Source organism: Odocoileus virginianus, chromosome 5 (genome assembly GCF_023699985.2).
Source record: "Odocoileus virginianus isolate 20LAN1187 ecotype Illinois chromosome 5, Ovbor_1.2, whole genome shotgun sequence".
In the NCBI taxonomy this organism is placed as follows: domain Eukaryota; kingdom Metazoa; phylum Chordata; class Mammalia; order Artiodactyla; family Cervidae; genus Odocoileus; species Odocoileus virginianus.
In genome coordinates, this window is record NC_069678.1 from 70,905,487 (window position 1) to 70,925,784 (window position 20,298).

Here is a 20,298-nt window from a genome sequence, read left to right on the forward strand (position 1 = left end):
CGATGAGCAGTAGCTCCTGACCACTGCCATTCAATGGATTCCTGCTGTTACTGTGTCCAAGCTTATTCTATTCACTGCATAACAGGCCAATAAATCAGGAGACTGAGGTGTCAGGGCAAGAAATAATGACTTTACTTGGAAAACTGGGAGTCAGAGAAGATGGCAGACTAATGTCTTAGAGAACCATCTCACCCAAGTTAGAATCAAGGCTTTTTTTTTTTTAACACTGATTGGGACGGGGGTGTCACTGGTTAGTTCAAACTTTTTGGTGTTGGAATCCTTTGTTCTCACAGCTGTCTGTGTAGGTCAGATCATGATGTTTCTGTAAACCTCCAACAAGACAAATGTTATTCTCTATTCTGCAACCTTCAATCTTTATACAAATGGAAAAGTATTGTATCCTTAAATGTCAGAACCTTGACAATAAACTATCTTGTATATTTTGGGCTATAGACAACATTCTTAACTTGAAGCAAAAGTTAAAGTAAAAAAAAGCTTAAAAAGTTAAAAAAAGTAAAAAAAGGTAAAAGTTAAAGATTACAGCAAAGAAACAGATCCAATATGGAGTAAGATCTCTTCTTCCCTATTACACTTCAAGGTACATAATAATCTCATTCAATCTTCAAAGTACTGCACTGAACTAATGATGAAATAAAATAACATTCTCAAGGTCAGACAACTAGGGGTTTAAACTTAGGGCTGTCTGACACCAAGAAGTCCAGGCTCTTAACTAATACCTTTTAAGATAATCTTAGGCATTTTTTTTTTTCTGTTCCCAGATGGTAAAATTAAATGTTCTGTGGTGTGTTACAGACTAATAATTCTTAGGAGTTCAAAGGTGAACTCCTAAGAAATCTGGTCTAGTCTGGGACTAATTGTGACTTGATATGGAAAACACTTAGTTCCCCTAACAAGTCTAGCAGTGGACACCATCCTGAGAGTCTGCCTCTGCCTGGATCTCTCAAGGACACTTGATAAGGAAAGAGTTCTGAAGAGGTTTACCATGTGCTAACTTTCTCAGCCCAGAACAAACCCTCCTGTTATTAAAACTAAAAAACAAAACAAAACAAAACAGGTGCAGTTTCTGTTTCTACTTGCAGGGTGGCTAACCAGGATCATTATAAATGGGCTTAACAATAATAATAACAGCTACCATTTTTTTGTATATATACTATGTGCTGAGCATGGTACAAAGCACTTTACACATACCCAGAGCTTATCACCAAAATATGGTAGTGAGTCAATAAATAATTTATGAGCAAATTAATTTTCTAGTTTAATTTTCTCCTATACAACTATACCTGGAGACTCCACAAGTCCTCATGGCAGGTCCTATTATTAGGCCCACTAAATATATGAGGACCCTAAGACTCAAGAAATCATAGTGCTATGATTATATTCTTTTATCTAATACTGTAGTAAAGACAGTAAGTTAGAGATATGTGGATTTGACAGACTTAGCAAACCAGGTCACACACATTATTTTCTTGTATAATTGGTAAAGCCCAGTTTTTGCATGTTTTAATGTTACTAATCATTACATTTCTCCTTTAGTTTTCAACACATTGTTCTTGTCAGTGGAAGTATTTCAAAGTTTTGCTCTCATTTATTTTCGTTAATTTTGTTTATTCAGCTTTGGCTAGAGATACTTTAAAATTGATTGTATCATCTGACATCATTTTCTAGATCCTTGTCTGAATTCAAGGATAACCTGAAACTCTTATTAACTGTGATTTCTAGGTCAGTCTCTTGAGATTCTGCTTCAAAATCTGTGATAGCATCTGTCACATTGTATAATTTTTCACATTGTATAATCTGTCACATAGTATAATTAGCTATTTACTCTGCAGTGAGCTTCTCAAAGGAAAGCATAAAGAAAGGGCTCAACAGTTATTTATTGAATGGATGGATGTATTTAATGAGCTTATCTTATGAATCTTTATCAAGTAATTTGTATAACTGTTAATCAGGAAAGCAAAGAAGTGATGACAGCCTTCTCCCTGCAGACTAATCTTGATATATTCATTAACACATAAATTTAAACAACTAGAATTTGTCTAAATAGCATTATCTTTCTGCTAATATTTTTCTCTTTTCATATGGACCTTATACATGGATCGTTAAATACTTGAATGGGAGGGAGAGTTTGGGAGGATTGATGATTTGAAAAATTACGCATTACTATAACTCAACGATCATTTCTTTGCTTTAAAATGCTCCTAAATTTTGCTAATAATCAGTTATGTTAATTTGCTGATGGTCTTAAATTCACCTTCAACTGCCTTTTGAAAAACTAACACTTGTATCCATTTCCTGTCTGTGGCATTTCTCTAACTCTCCAGTATTTTAGAAATTCCTCAAAATATTTCTGATAATTCGACTCAGGAGCATAATTCTCTTGAATTGGATTGGCTGAGTAACTTAGATGTGTTGTTTAAGCACTCATTCATTCATTCCTTCAGTTTTACTGCCTTTGTTGAATATTTACAGTCCACCAAATTTGTGCAAGATACTTGGGATGTGGCAGTGAGTGAGACAGAGTTCTCTCAGTTGAGGCAGGGCTAACAAAATTTAAAAGGCAATTATACTATGATGGAGGTAGCCTCAGACTACTTACAAGAGAACAGAGGAGAGCTTCTACATCAGGGTGATGTCAGAAGAATCTTCTGGAAAAGCAGATTCTTAAGCTGGGGCTCAATGGACCTGGTCAGGCAGGGATGTAGGGGAGGAGCATTTTAGGCAGGGGCAGAGCATTTTCCAAGTTTGGAAGCAGGGAGAAATGAGGGGGCAACCGAGGACTGGAATTTGCAGGAATCTGGGACTTTTATTTCCAAGACCCAATGTAGGATCTCTTAGACCATGCAATCATTCAGTGATCATCCCCCTGCCCTCTACTTGGACACCAGGGGAGGGAAATCCCAGGCTCACGAGGCAACTAACTCCCTACCCCTAACAATAGATTGGCATGATATTGGGAATTGTGTGGAAACAATATTATTCTGACCAGTGAGCTGGCAGATTTAAACAGATGCCCATGGGGCTAATGGGAGAAAATGAGAAATTTTATAAATTGGACTCTGAGGAAGCCCCTATTCGTTTAAGTCTAATTACAAGCTCGTGCCTTATATAATCACACTCGTTAGTGTCGGGTGCTCCTTATCCTCTCACAAAGCCTTCTGGAAAGCTAGGATTTATGTTCATCCATGGCTGCTCTGTCTGTAATCAAGAAGCTTTGCTTTTGACTCCTGCAGACGTTTCCCATTTAAATAAAAATGAAATTGAAATCAAATGTTGCATTTGAAGTTGCCCTGCACCCTTTGTATTTGCTAATCACCCTTCTCATTATTTAACCTCAGAAGTCAGAGCTTCTGAAACTGATAACTGTGTATGTGCCATCCATATGCAGCTACTGACTCTGCTTATTCCTAAGCTTCCCTGTGAAACTGTCCGGCGTGACTGTTTAATAGAGAAACAAGAGTTGCTCAGGGTGGACTCCAAACCCTGTGCATAGGAATCATTAGAAAATTTACTAAAAACGAACATTCCCTAGACCCCACACAGACTTTCTGATTCAGCAGTTCTAGAGTGAAGGTTTAGGTATCAGCATTTTAAACAATCTCTGGTTGATTCCTGTGAATATTCACCTATTATGTGCATTTACTCCCAGCAATGGCTATGTACCATTGCTTGGGGTTCAAATTTGAATGGGACACATTTCCTGCTACCAAGCTACAGTCTGGTGACTGTGAGACAAATGAATACCCCCATTTCATTCAGACTGATTAGTTCAAGAATGGAAACACACAACATAAGTGGTAACCAAATGTGAGGCCTTGGTTTGGTGGTGGGTGAAGGATGTAACATGGTATTTTTTTTGCTATTAGTGAAAAAAATCAAAGATTGCAAATATTTTTTAAACAAAATATGTATTAAGTCTGAGTTTAGATTTTCCCATATTATTAAACAAATTTTATTATGAAAACTTTCCTATATACACAAAGTGTATGAAAGTAAAAGTGTTAGTTGATCAGTCATATCTGACTCTTCGCAACCCCATGGACTGTAGCCCACTAGGCTCCTCTGTCCATGGGATTCTCCAGACAAAAATATTAGAGTGGGTTACCATGCCCTCCTCCAGGGAAATCTTTCTTACTCAGGAATCAAAGCCAGGTCTCCTGCATTGCATGCAGATTCTTTACTCTGTGAGCCACCAGGGAAGTCCAAAATGGTGAGAAAATAATAATAATGGTAGAAGAATAGTCCTGTAGAGCATATCCTCCCAACCCAGGGATTGAATCTGGGTCTCCCACACTGTAGGCAAATTCTTTACCATCTGAGCCACCAGGGAAGTCCATAATATAGTACAATAATGCAATAAACTACATATAACCAGTATGCATGTTTGTGTGTGCATATATATATATATGTATGTATGTATAGGTATATATATATATAAAACATCAGTATTTTGCCTCTCCTGTTTCATCACTTGCTCACCTACCCCAATTCCATCCAATTGTTTGCTTCTTCAAATCCAAAATCTCATGTCATTTCTCTTATGAATAGTCCAGGTTATGTCTTAGAGGAATATGGACATTTTCTGGGCTAGCCACAGGGCTATCATCATACCTAAAGGAATTCACTATTATGCCTTGGTGTAGTACTTAGACTTCTCTAATTATCTCAAGAATGTGATGCAACGTTGTTCACATCAAGATATAAATAAAATCCACACATGTTATAATCAGCTGTATTTCTTAAGTCTCATCTAAGCTACAACAACCCTTTTCCCCTCGTGTCTTTCCCTGATGCCTCCCCTTTTATGCTGTTTTTCTTATTGAAGAAACAAGGTCTTATAGAAAATCCTACATTCTGAATGCGTCTATTTGCATCATTGTAGTGTCATTTAACTGATTTCTGTGTCCTTTCTATTTACAATAAGCCAGAAGCTAGTTAAGTCTTGCTGAGATTCAAGTCCGTAGTTTTTCTCAAAGAGCATTTCATTGTTGGTGCTTTATACTTCATGCTGTGTCACATTAGAAGGCACAGAAAGTCTGATTGTACCATTTTAATGATGCTAATTTAATCAGAATTTTCAGGTAGCAACAGTCTAGTATCTCTATTCCAAGATTTCATTTAGACTTTCAGCTAATGGTTTCATTTACAGACAATCTTTGCTTAAACCAATTATTTTGTTAGGAGTTGAAGATGGGCACTTTTTCTAGTTCTCTTTTCCTTTCCTATGTATTGGCTGGAATTTTTCTGTAAGGACCCATTGTGCTGACAAACCGTGAATATCTGTTTACTCTGAATTCTTTTTCATTGAGGAAAGGCAGGATAAATGATTCGGTCCCTTTAATGGCTGATGTTCAGTTAGGAGTCGGTACCCAGGTATTACTAGTGGTGAACCCTGGGTGCTGAGGTTATTTATTCTTCTACTGGGTATCACTTTGAGCACATGGGTTTTATATGTGGCACATTTTAAGACATTTGTCATGGGTCCTTTTATCATATCTTCAGCACTCTTTGATAGCTTCCCTCCATTCTGGTACAAGAAGTCTCTGGAAATTCTTTGGTCCAGATCATCATCATCCTCTCTTCAGAGGAGTCTGTGTTCCTTTTGGAGAGGAATGGTGTTTAGAAGCCACAATTTGGGTGCTAGGGCTGCTCACTGCCATGAAGCTGTAATTGCTTCTAAGCCCTTTTAGTGGGCAAAGCTAAAAAAAAAAAAAAAAAAAAACTATTTAAAAAACTATATTCAAGCTAATCACTGACAATCCAAATATAGTAATATAAAGTCTAATGTTATTGAATTTACACTTCTTTCCCTTTTCCCATACATTAAAAATCTTGGTTCCTGAAGAAATTAGCATAAATACTTCTTTGATATAATTTCTTTGTGGACAAGAAAACAAACAAACAAAATTTGATATGATTTCAATCTTCTCAAGTGTATAAAGACTTGTTTTCTCTTTTCACTTTCACTTATTTTCATTCTGCTATAGTATAATTTTATGAGTGGGAGTCAAAGCAGTGAAGTTTCAGCTGGCAGCATGCTGGCTACCATTTGTTGGGTGCTTATTATGTGGTGGGAAAAATTTAAATGGCTTGTGTTTAAATGATTAACTCAATTAATCCTCATGCCAGCTCCGTGAGATAGGTACTATTATTAGTCCCCTGTTACAAGTGGGGAAGCCAAGGAAACAATGCACTTAATAATTTGCTCAAGATCACACCAGTGGCGAATGGTAGAGCTAGACTTTGAATTGTTGCTGTTGGACTGCGGAGTCCCTACTCATACCCATGAGAAACTGCCTCTCTGAAGCCATCTGCTCTAGGTCACAGTAAATGAAGAGCTTGGGAAATGTAATTCCCACGGTTCTCCCATCCATACTCACCACTTCTTTCTCCTTCAGTTTCACCTTTAGTGACTGTTTCAGTTTCACTAACACTAGCACATTCTGTGCTCTCTGCTACACCTTTGGAGACAGCAGACATTTCATAAATACTTTCAGATTTGTTTGCAAATCAGTAACTCTGTAGCACAATCTGATTCATATGTAAACAGGAAAGAAAATCTATTTTGGTTGTGATTTTTAGGAAACCAGAGTTTTCCAGTTTGAATGTAAGCTTTGTGCTGTTGTTGGTTTTTTTTGGAGAACAAGTACACATCCCAGCACAAAAATATTCTTGTGCCCTACAAATCCCCCATGGCCTTATTAAACCTTAGAATGCAGGCTGGGTGGTGCAGTGAAAAGTGCCTGGAAGACTGGGTTCTCATCTTCACTAAAACAAGCTGGGTGGAGCCCACTAGAGGCACTGACTACAAGGAATGCCTTGTGGCTGGAGGCTTCTGGGTCCAAGCTGTAGAGAGGGAGAGTGTGGATTCAGTGCATCTTCATGTGGTAGAGCTTAAGTGATAGTGAGGGTCCCAGAATCTTTGCCAAGAAGGAAGAGTGGAGCATTGAGCCATCTTGTTAAGGCAAAGACGGTGTTGAGAAAATCACAGGCAAAGTCAGGAAAAATTCAGTAGCTGGATAGAGTCAGGTGCAAGTGATGGGCAAAGGGGGTCACTCTGGACTAAGGTGGTGGATGAAAGAAGGAAATGTGCTGAAGTCTCACTTAATGTGGTGTGTAGTATGGATTTCCAAGGTGGCTCTGGCTGTTTAAAACCTTGCTACTCAAAACATAACTCAAAAAAAAAAAAAAAACAAAACATAACTCACAGATCCTGGTCACTGGCTCAGCTCAGTGATACTGAGTCAGAATCTGCTTCCAAACAAGATTGCGAGGTAGGTTAAGGAGCACAGAGTTGGAGGAGCAGAGGTCTGATGGACTTTGACAATGGCAGCAGTGCGGTGTGGAAGTCCATTTCCCTCTCTGGACCTCCAACTTTTCATTTTAAAAACAGGTTACATTTAAGCTTTCAAAATATTTTTTAAAATTGAAATCTCACTCACTCCTGCTCTGTACCACTGATGCTATCTTCTCCCCTGCACAGTCAGAGCCCAGCATGAAGAGGCTGGAGTGCTTTGGTGCCACTGTGGGTGATGGAGCTCCTTGAGCTGTCAAGGGTCACACACGTGGCCCACAGGCCAAGCTGGACCACACAGAGGTAACTTTCCACTGGAATAGAGAAACTGCTTCCTGATCAGCTTTTGAGGGTCCCCATGATATGACTCAGAGGGGGGGGATTTAGCTCCTTACAGAGTAAACCTGATCAATGGGAAAGGGAGACCAGAAAGGCCAAGGCAGATTCACTTCTCTTTTTCCTTGTGTCTGCTGAGTTGCAACATCTGCTTGAAAAGTCTCTGGAAAGTCATAGTGGCTGAAGGGATGAATATACCTTGGCAGGATCAGCATCTCTTTGTAGCTCACCATGAAGAGTGCAATAATGGTGACGTACAAATCACGCATTGCTTTCATTTCTGCTTTTCTTCCTCGCCTTGGCCTCCCTTGGCTTCCACCTCCAACTAGATGCCCCAGCACTTTAATCCTTGTCTCAGACTACTTCATAAAAGATAAAGACAAAACTCAAATGTTAAATACATCATATCGTTTAATTGGGGAAAGTACTGTCATCTCATTTTATAGACTATAGACAAATGATATTCATGAGTTGTCCAAGGCCATGTGACTAGGGAGTGCCAGAGCTGGATCTTTATTCTAAGTCTATTGGCCCCATTCCATGTACTTCTTTACTCAGATTATTGAACTGAGATTTATGGAACATAACATGCCAATTTTTCCACTGTATTCTTAACAACAATTCTGGGTAATAAGAATCATTGCCCTCAATTTACAGATGGGGAAACTAAGGCTTAGAAAGTTATTGAATTTGCCTGAGATCACACAGCAAGTAAGTGTGGGAATTAAGACTTAGTTTGAGTTCAGCTTCATTATGGAGCAACTAAAAAATAATTCCTGGTGCACATGTGCCTGTGTGTAAAGGACTTTGTAGCCACATTATTGTGAGAGCTAAGGCTGATTAAATAATGTGAAAATCACTGCAACAGACATCTTTCTAAACCCTCAGCAAAAAGACTTAAAATCATTTTTAAACAAATTTTTCTCACGGCTATGACTGTCATTTCACCAAATTGTTTCCAAAAGAGTTCTTTATGGTCATGGAGGACCAAAGTGTGTCCTTCAACCCTGCTTAAAAAGTCAAACAACTGGATTTCTCAAAATACAACAGTTTAAACCTATGGAAATGATTTTGATGTATAGACTTTAAATCAACACCAATCTATTTGCAGGGTCATCTTTATCCACCCCGTCCCTTCTCTGTGAATGGTGCAGAATTATCCAAACATTCACTTGGTATATCATTGGTGGGGAAAAAAAATACCCCACCACAGCTCTAGTGCTTTGAAAAGCTGAAAGTCTTGAAATCTGCCCTGGGCTAGCAGAAACATGAGAAAAAATGACCTAGATAGGTGAAACAAGCTATTCCATTTGTAGGTTTATGGTGAATGGTATGTGTGCCTTTCTATAGGTATTTTTCATCTATCTCAGTACTAGGCCTCACTACCTGGATGTTGCACCAGCCTCCTATTTACTTTTCCTGTCCCTGAGTATGGCCTATAAGATCTGAATGGTGTCAGAAGACCTGTTAACTTTCCTGCAGAATAAAATTCAAATGTCTAAGTATCTCATGCAAAATGCCAGGCTGTATGAAGCACAAGCTGGAATCAAGATTGGTGGGAGAAATATCAATAACCTCAGATATGCGGATGACACCATCCTTACGGCAGAAAGAAGAACTAAAGAGCCTCTTGATGAAAGTGAAAGAGGAGAGTGAAAAAGTTGGCTTAAAGCTCAACATTCAGAAAACTAAGATCACGGCATCTGGTCCCATCGCTTCATGGCAAATAGATGGGGAAACAATGGAAACAGTGGCAGACTTTATTGTTTTGGGCTCCAAAATCACTGAAGATGATGACTGCAGCCATAAAATTAAAAGGCACTTGCTCCTTGGAAGAAAAGCTATGACCAACCTAGACAGCATATTAGAAAGCAGAGATATGATTTTGCTGACAAAGGTCTATGTAGTCAAAGCTATGGCTTTTCCAGTAGTCATGTATGGACGTGCGAGTTGGACTATAAAGAAAGCTGAGTGCTGAAGAATTGATGCTTTTGAACTGTGGTATTGGAGAAGACTCTTGAGAATCCCGTGGACTGCAAGGAGATCCAACCAGTCAATCCTAGAGGAAATCAGTCCTGAATATTCATTGGAAAGAGTGATTCTGAAGCTGAAACTCCAATACTTTGGCCACCTGATGAGAAGAACTGACTCATTTGAAAAGACCCTGATGCTGGGAAAGATTGAAGGTGGGAGGAGAAGGGGACGACAGAGGATGAGATGGTTGGATGGCATCTCCGACTCGATGGACGTGAGTTTGAGTAGACTCCGAAAGTTGGTGATGGACAGGGAAACCTGGCGTGCTGCAGTTCATGGGGTTGCAAAGAGTTGGACACGACTGAGTGACTGAACTGAACTGAAGTATCTCATAAAAGACCTTCCCTTAACTAACTCCTGTTGCACTTTGCAGTCTCCTTTGGTTTTACTTTATATTTTAGCAACATGAAGCTTGTGCTGGTTGGTTTAAGTTATATTGCCAAAAAAAGGTTTCTGTGGTGTATAGAAACAATGTCTTGTTTATTCTATGGGTTCATTGAGTGTTCTCTGGGCCCTTGTGCTGTGTCTCTCACACACCAACCGAGGGTCATGGAGACTCGACCGGTTACCCCAGCTCTGTTCAATGTGACAGCTACCAGCATATGTGGCTACTGAGCATTTGCTAAGGGCCTAGCCCAAACTGAAATGTTCTATAAGTGTAAACGACACACTTTGAGCACAACAATCACGTCGTGTGAAAAATAATATAAAATATCTCATTTATGCTTTCATATTGCTTATACAGTGAATGATAATGTTTTGAATATATTAGATTAAAATATTTCACATATTATTAAAATTAATTTTGCCTGTTTGTCTTGACCCTTTTTTTTTTTTTAATGTGGCTAATATGACTGCTGGAAATTTTAAAATCACATCTACTTCTTACAGAGGGCTTCCCTGGTCGCTCAGCAGTAAATAATCTGCCTGCAATGCAGGAGACGAGGGTTTGATCCCTGTTTCAGGAAGATCCCCTAGAGAAGGGCACAGCAACCCACTTCAGTATTCTTGCCTGGAGGATTGCACAGACAGTAGCCTGGTGGGCTACTCTCCATGGGGCCACAAAGAGTCAGACATAACTGAAGTGACTGAGCATGCAAGCATGGCTTATAGAAATGACAGCAGTCACTTTGGTTCACATTTCATAAGTCAACGCCAGCCACAGGCCCCGCCTAACTTCCAAGAGGAAGGGCAGTGCTGTCCTAACAAGTGCTTGAAAGGGGAGGAGGAGGGGATACTGGTGACCATCCTTAATGACCTCATAGAAGCCTTCTGCGCAGGACATAGATGCCTTTTGAAAGGCTGTTCCTTTGGCTGAGAGGTCTTCCCTTCCCACAGGCACTTAATCAACTCCTAATTATTCAAGAAGGGGCTCAAATGTAGCCACAGGGAAGCTTTCCTGCACCTCCATCCACCTGCTCATTCACCCAACACACATACACCATGGAGGGTTGATAACACTTCTCCTGGGGTCTGACTTGACCTTGAGCACATCTTATCTGGTTTTCCAATAGCATGCTTCTGTACATGTTGCCACGACAGGGCTGCAGATCTTTAGGCCAGGCTTGCTTTCACCCGTAGCTCCTCTCGCGCTGCCTGCTACAGGGTAGGCACTCAGTAAATGTTAATGACCACATGGAGGAATGGGTGTGGGGCACGGTTTGCCAAACTATTTTTCCATTTCCTCATCCCATGAAGCTGCAGCTCCAATACTTTGGCCACCAGATGCGAAGAGTTGTCTCATTGGAAAAGAGCCTGTTGCTGCGAAAGATCGAGGGTGGAAGGAGAAGGGGGCGACAAGAGGATAAGATGGGTGGATGGCATCATCATCGAGACAATGGACATGAGTGTGAGCAAACTCAGAGTGATAGTGAAGGACAGGGAAGCCTGGTGTGCTACAGTCCCTGGGGTCACAATGAGTTGGACACAACTGAGAGGCTGAACAACAGCCCATGTGAGCCTCATGGCACCCATGAATGGGAGATTGTACGGGGTTTATCACTTCCATTTTACAGGAAAAAATTAAAATAAAAACAGATTCAGAGTAGTGCAGAGATTGGTTTAAGTCACACAGAAAATAGATTGGAAAATCAGGAACAAAATATAGGCCTCCTGGTGTAGTCCTCTTTCCTCAAATTGCCAAATTTCCTTTTGTTTCCAAGGGTATTCTTTGTTTATTTATTTTTTTTATTTTTTATTTTTTATTAGTTGGAGGCTAATTACTTTACAATATTGTAGTGGTTTTTGTCATACATTGACATGAGTCAGCCATGGATATACATGTATTCCCCATCCCGATCCCCCCTCCCACCTCCCTCTCCACCCGATCCCTCTGGGTCTTCCCAGTGCACCAGGTCCGAGCACCTGTCTCATGCATCCAACCTGGGCTGGTGATCTGTTTCACCCTAGATAATATACATGTTTCGATGCTGTTCTCTTGAAACATCCCACCCTCGCCTTCTCCCACAGAGTCCAAAAGTCTGTTCTATACATCTGTGTCTCTTTTCTGTTTTGCATATAGGGTTATCATTACCATCTTTCTAAATTCCATATATATATGTGTTAGTATACTGTAATGGTCTTTATCTTTCTGGCTTACTTCACTCTGTATAATGGGCTCCAGTTTCATCCATCTCATTAGAACTGATTCAAATGAATTCTTTTTAATGGCTGAGTAATATTCCATGGTGTATATGTACCACAGCTTCCTCATCCATTCATCTGCTGATGGGCATCTAGGTTGCTTCCATGTCCTGGCTATTATAAACAGTGCTGCGATGAACATTGGGGTACACGTGTCTCTTTCAGATCTGGTTTCCTCGGTGTGTATGCCCAGAAGTGGGAATGCTGGGTCATATGGCAGTTCTATTTCCAGTTTTTTAAGGAATCTCCACACTGTTCTCCATAGCGACTGTACTAGTTTGCATTCCCACCAACAGTGTAAGAGGGTTCCCTTTTCTCCACACCCTCTCCAGCATTTATTGCTTGTAGACTTTTGGATAGCAGCCATCCTGACTGGCGTGTAATGGTACCTCATTGGGGTTTTGATTTGCATTTCTCTGATAATGAGTGATGTTGAGCATCTTTTCATGTGTTTGTTAGCCATCTGTATGTCTTCCTTGGAGAAATGTCTGCTTAGTTCTTTGGCCAATTTTTTGATTGGGTCATTTATTTTTCTGGAGTTGAGCTGGAGGAGTTGCTTGTATATTTTTGAGATTAATCCTTTGTCTGTTGCTTCGTTTGCTATTATTTTCTCCCAATCTGAGGGCTGTCTTTTCACCTTGCTTCTAGTTTCCTTTGTTGTGCAAAAGCTTTTAAGTTTCATTAGGTCCCATTTGTTTATTTTTGCTTTTGTTTCTAATATTCTGGTCCAAGGGTATTCTTTAAAATTTTTTTTTCTTTCAGTTTTATTGAGATATAATATATAATATATATATATATATAATATGATATTGCACTGTGTAAGTTTAAGGTGTGCAGCATAATGATTTAATTTACATACATTATGAAGTGATTGTTACAATAAATTTAGTGAACCTCCACCATCTCTACAGGTACAAAATTAAAGAAACAGAAAGGATTTTCTTTTTTTTGTCATTTATTTTTATTAGTTGGAGGCTAATTACTTTACAGTATTGTAGTGGTTTTTGCCATACATTGGCAAAACCAATGATTCAACAAAATCATGATTCAAAATCCATGAATCAGCCATGGATTTACATGAGTTTCCCATCCTGATCCCCCCCTCCCACCTTCTTCTCCACCGGATCCCTCTGGGTCTTCCTAGTGCACCAGCCCTGAGCACTTGTCTCATGCATCCAACCTGGGCTGGTGATCTGTTTCACACTTGATAATATACATGTTTCAATGCTATTCTCTCAGATCATCCCACCCTCGCCTTCTCCCACAGAGTCCAAAAGTCTGTTCTATACATCTGTGTCTCTTTTTCTGTCCTGCATATAGGGTTATCGTTACCAACACAGTATACTAACGCATATAAATGGAATTCAGAAAGGATTTTCTTTTGATGCAAACTCAGGATTTACTCTCTTAATAACTTTTGTATATAATATATAGCAGTGTTAGTTACTTTTAACATGTTGTACATTGCACCCTTAGTACTTATTTATTGTATAACTGGAAGTTTGTACCTTCTGATGGTCTCAGACTATTCTTAAAATGGCAGATTTGGATCTACTCAGTGTAACACAAGTGACAATTCTTTCTATGTCCTCAGCATCTTCACACTCACTGTTTCTCACCACTCATTCATCTCTCCCTCCATCCATTTTTTTTTCCACAGATTTTTTTGAGTACCTATTGTACTAAGCCATACGTACTTCTTTGAGGAACAAAGGCTCTTAAATCAGACTAGATCAAACAGTTCTGCCACTTAACATCTGTGTGATCTTGGATGAGTTTAACCATTCTTTGCCTCAGTTTCTCATCACCAAAATGGGAATTACAATGACTCTTTCTTTACAGGGTTGTGTTGACAATTTTCTATTGCTGAAGATTTCTTACCTTAAAAATCATCCCCATTTATTATTTCAAAGGGGCATAGTCTGGCTCAGTTGGCTCTCTGCTCTGTGCTTCACACGGCTGAAATGAAACGATCAGTAGTATTGTCCTCTTTCCTCGAGGTCACAGGAGAGTCATCTCCTTCTAAGCTCTTTCAAGTTGCTGACAGAATTCAGTTCCTTGTGGTCACAGGACTGAGGCTGCCGTTTCCTTTTTAATTGTCATCCTCAGCTTCTAGGTGCAACTTGCATTTCTTGTGTCCCTGCTCTTTTCCTCCATTTTCAAAACAAGCCATGTATCAAGTCCTCACACTTCAGATATTCTGTCTGACCTCACATTCTGCCTCATTTCTCCTGCCTCCAGCTGGAAAAATGTCTCTGCTTTTAAGGTCTTATGTGATTAGATTGAGCCTATCCAGATAATCCAGAATAATCTTCCCATCTTAAAATTCTTAAGTTAATCACATCTGCAAAGCCACTTTTGCCATTAAGTTAATATTCACAAGTACTAGGGATCAGGGTATGGACATCTCTGGGGGTCATTATTCTGCCTACCACAAAGATTAAATAAAAAATTCATCTAATACACTTGATAACATGCCTAGCCACATTGTAATTGTATTCAATTAGTATAGATACTATAATTACAGTTGTGCTATTAATTTTATCATTAGCCTTATGAATAAGTCAGGAAAGAACATGTTACCTTACATGATGGACAAGAAAACAGATACCAAGCGATGTGAACTCTGATGGTAGGGAGCATCATTGATTTTTCATCTTTACATCTCCAGAGCCTAGCATGGCATCTTATAAACAGTAACAATCACCACTTTTTAAGAACCTGCTGTATTTCAGATGCAAAAGTGTTTCTCATTCCTGTAATAGCTCTGTAAGGCAAGTATTATTAACCCATTTTATAGTGGGGAAATGGATGGTCAAAGAGTTAAGTGAGATCTCAGCGTCCCAGAGCTTGTAAGTAGTGAAGCTGAGACTTGAACCTCACTGTGTTTAATTGTGACTTTCTGCCCCTGCAGGCTGGCCCACTGGTTTGATTTACTTCAGTGGACTGGGCTAGTCCTGACACTCCCTAGTAGTCTGTGTCCCAACAGCATTTTTATTTTTGATGGTAGCCTGAAATTCAGAGAGTTTAATGACTTACCCAAGGTCACCCGGTGGCAGGGGTGAGAATCAAAACCAGGTCAGACCTAATGCTGAGGCTCTTGCTCCTTATGCCTCGCTGCCAAACAGGGGGCTCAACACGCGTGGAGAGTGAAGGAAGCTGTCCGTTCCAGGCCCACTTCCATCTCCTTATTTCACATGAACAACAGTCAAGGGGTGTAGTGGACCTTACAAAATGGGAGGGCAGCTGGTTTTTTGAATGCTGTAAAAGATGGACATTTTCCTCTGGGAATGAGAATTCTGTGACGTACTCTGAATCTCTGTTTTCTCTTCTGAGATTTGATTCTGGGCCGCCTTGGAGTTGCCCCTCGTGGATGCTAATAGGATGCTGACTAGATGGTTCTTCAATTGTTTGGGTGGCTTTTAAAAGGCCCAAGAAAAGGTGTTTGAGAGGCTATGGAGCCCTGGCATTACTATGGCTTTGTGACCTTTTCTATCCCATTTCTGTCCATGAAAATGCAGAAGGCTGAGGACTCTGGTACTTCCATTCAGAAAAATGGTTTCAGGTGGTTTTAGTGATCAAGGGGGTAAGAGCAATTTTGTGTCAGTTGTGGCTGATTGACTTTAAAATATGTTGAAGGCTGTTAATCTCTGAAATCTCAGTTGATCCTAGAGCACCAAGTAATGTGAGGGGGCACTGACTGTATATTGGTTAAGGTCACACTAACTAAAGTCATCAGACTGGTTTGAATTCTGCCTCTGTTATTTACCACGTGTCCTTAGGTGGCTCACTTTACTCCTCTGATCCTCAGTTTCCCTACTACTATACACAGAAAATACTATCTAACTAGTTTTGGAATCACATGATCAAATGTAATAATAGTGATCGACTCTGTGACTGGTGCAGAGACACTGTCAGTAAAGTGCACTCTTCATTTCCAGGAGGGCAGGGTCCACAGCAGTCGCAGAGCAGATAGGCTCTTGTTCCAGAGGCTTTAACTCAGACCTGTCCCGATAGGAAACTGGAATCCTCTCCTCCGAGCCTGCTCCATTCATCATCCTCACCACTTCTTTCCACTTGTTAACCAAGTGGAGACCTTTTCTGAACCATAACCATGAAGTAGGTTGCATGAGGCAGATCCATCTCCTGGCATCTGTCTCCACTGACATGGCCCAGTTTAGACCTGCAGGCTTAGCTTAAGTATTTCCAACCCACTCTTAACTGCTTTCCCATTTTCTCTTAGCCACACACCACTGCTAGAGCATCATGCCTTAAAGCAATATTACCTTTTTAAAGGTTCCTTACCCAGCAAACTAATACTGAACACACTCCAGGCTCATAGTGTGAAGTAGGGTCTCTATTTCTCTAGCCCCACCTTCACCTTCTAGTACTGGTTGAGGGGCATGATCTTCCCCCCAGATCTTTGGAATGTAAGTAGTCCATCCACCCCTCTGGACTCTCCTGGTTCTCTTGTGAAATCAGCAGGGCCATCAGAAGGTCAGAGGACTGCAGTGTCAGGGAGACTCGTGGAGTCAAGCTGCGTTTCCCCCTCCCTGATTTGCCTCAGGGACATTGTCATGGGTTAACTTGTATGTTCCCATCCCCAACTTATATGTTGAAGTTCTAACCCTCAATACCTCAGACTGTGACTGTATTTGGAAATAGAGACTTCCAAGAGATGTCAACTAAAAAAAGATGCACAATTTGAGAGTCGTGAGTTAAGTTTTATTTGAGGCAAAATGAGGACTGCAGTCCAGGATGGAGCACTGCAAATAGCTCTGAGAGACTGCTCCAGAGAGGCAGTTGGGGAAGGTCAGTACATAAGATTTTGGTGAAGTGGGAGTTCAATGCAATCAAGTGCTTATTTTACAAAAGACTTTGTGCTAGTCACAAGGAGCTGATGTCACCATGCAGGGATTTAGTGCTCTTCTAGATATGAAGAGATGCAAAGATTAGAATCATGAAATCTGTTCCTGAAAATATCCAGCTATCTAAAGGCCTGTCCCACCAGGGTCCCTGAACCCCCTTGGGGGGAAGTGTTGAAGGTCAACAGCTGCACCAGTGCGGGGTTCAGTCTCCACACAGGCAGAGGGCAAATGCCGTTTTTGTTGTTGCTGAGTCACTGGCAATTCTCTTGGCAAATGCCCATTTGTAGTTGACAGGTAATTGAGGTAAAATGAGATCATATGGGTGGGCTCTTGTTCTATATGACTGGTGTTTTTTATAAGGCGAGATTAGGACACAGACACACACAGGAAAGACCATGTGAAGACAAGATTAAAAAGAGATAAAAGCCATTTATAAGCCAATAACAGCAAAAACAAAAACCCAACAAAGCAGAACAAGAAACTCTGCCAATACCTTGATCTCTGGCTTCTAGCCTCCAGAACTGTGAGAAAATAAATTTTCCTTTTTTTTTTTTGAGAAAATAAATGTCTGTTGCTTAAGTCGCCCAGCCTGTGACTCTCCCCTATGGCAGCTCCGACAGACCGACCCGGACCCCACTGTGGGCATGCTCACTACGTCACGTCTCGTCTCCTCCGTGAAGCTGGAGGAAGGCACTTTTTTGGAACTGTCCTGGGAAAGTAATTACAAATTGGTTCTCCCTTCTGCTTTGCCTGCCAGGAAACTGGACGTCAAACTTGAAACGAAACCATCCCAGCCATGTGAGACTCTGTGGTCTGGGTATTTGTGTTCTTTCTCCCATATTAATCAATGATCCTTATGCACATGTTCCCTCATTCTCTCTCTTGATGCACATTTCCCCAGTTACTGGAAAGAATTATAATTCAAAGTAAAGTGACTGGGGTTGTAGAAGTTGACGTTTCAGGTAATTATCATAATAATGATAATAATTAACACTTACTGAATGACTGCTATGTGGGAGGCATTGTTCTTATTGTTTATTTGTACTATCTCATTTAATTCTCACAGAAACCCTATGTGGCAGGTGGTAATATTGACTGTCTTTACAGATGAGGAAACTGAGATATGAGAAAATAAATTATTTTTCCAATGTTACTTAGTAAGGAAGCAGCCGTGACAGGCTTGCAAGGTGGGCCAGTCTGACTCCAGAACCCAAGGTCTGAACCATTACAACTCAGCGAAGGGAAATAGACGTATCCTGTTCAGGCTTTGGGCAACTTGTCTTTGCTTATGAGGGATGAGAGATGTGGTTTAGGTAAGAGGTGGCTGAGGCCTGGTTTACTTATTGGAGCAATTAGGAAGCTGATGTATCTGAGTAAGGCGGAAGGTTCTGGAGGGCTCCAGCAGCCTCCTGGATGTCTCACTGTGCCGTGGAGTGAGGACGCCCACGAGCAGAGCCAAGGAAGTTATTTTTGTTCCGGGAGCTTCTTCCTACACATCCCGTCCGCCCCTGCAACTCGAAGCTTCAGGCAGGCCAATTATTTGCAGACCCACAACACTGCCAACTCACACACCCTCCCATCCCTGGGTATGAACATTCTACTTCTTGTTCATCCCTAAGCTTTGCCTGGTAGACTCCAGTCCATTTCGGGGAACAACTCAGTAGTTCCTGCCTCCAGAAGCACTTTCCTGGGTTAAGTGCCTCTGTCACATTCTCCAAGCTTACAACTTGATGTGTTTTGCTTTCCTGTTGTGCTGAGCACAGTCTTTTTTACATTTTCAGAAAAATATTTATTTATTTCACTGTATCAGATCTTGGTTGTGGCATGCGGGAACCTTTGTTGTGGCACATAGGCTCTAGTTCCCTGACCAGGGATCGAACCTGTGTCACCTGCATTGGAAGGTGGAAATCATAACCCCTGGACCACCAGGGAATTTCTTGAGCACACTCTTAAAATGTCATCTTTATTATTCTGCAGTCTCTTCTAGACTGTGAGATCCTGGGGGCAAGGGACTTGTTTTATTCACATTTATATACTGCCTCCAGATTTGGTCTAGTACAGAATCCACATGCCAATGCAAGAGCTGCAGGAGACAGGGGTTCAATCCTTGGGTCGGGAAGATCCCCTGGAGAAGGAAATGGCAACCCACTCCAGTATTCTTGCCTGGGAAATCCCATGGACAGAGGAGCCTGGTGGGTTACAGTCCATGGGATTGCAAAGAGTCTGAGGTGACAGAACGATTGAGCATGCACACACAGGGGTTTAGTAAGGACATGTCGAGGTAATTGCTTTTATGAATGTGAGACTGGTGTCCACAAGGTTTGTTTGTGCCTGCAGAGTCTTCCTCTGTGAAGATCTGACAAATGGAGAATTTACTCTGTTTGGCTCTGATATGTGGATGACTGTGCAATATTATTTCCCTGTGTGTGGTCTCACTTTGGCCTTATTGCGAAATGAAATAGAGTATAAAGGAACAAGCCAGTGAACAAACCAGTACACGTAACTCACATTTGCATCGTGCTTTACTATTGAAGAAATCTTTTCCTGTAGATTATCTCAGTGGTTATAGCATTCTCATTTTATAGATAAGATCAGAGAGCATGACTTTCCTCAGGGCTGCCCAGCGTGTAAGGTGGTTTGGGGTGGGTTACCATCCAGGCCTGTGATCAGACAGGTCCTGGGCATGAAGTTTTTCTTGGTCACTTATGAATCTCATTGAAATTCATTATTCTTGCTCATAAAAAGGAACAATAATAGAAGCTAGGGAGTTGTGCAGATCAAGGGGGTTAAGTACAAAGTATCTGCAAATGCTTGATGAGTTAATTAATATAAGACTTCACGCTGTAGAGGATTTCCCAGGTGGTGCTAGTGGTAAAGAATCCTCCTCCCACTGCAGGAGTTGTAAGAAACTCAGATTTGGTCCAGAGTCTCATCTTCTCATCCTGGGTTCAGAAGATTCCCTGGAGAAGGGCACGGCAACCCACTCCGATATTCTTGGGTGGAGAATTCCATGGACAGAGGAGCCAGGCGGGCCATGGTCACAGAGAATTAGACAGGACTGAAGTGACTGAGTATACATACATGACTCTGTAGAATGCTTTGCAA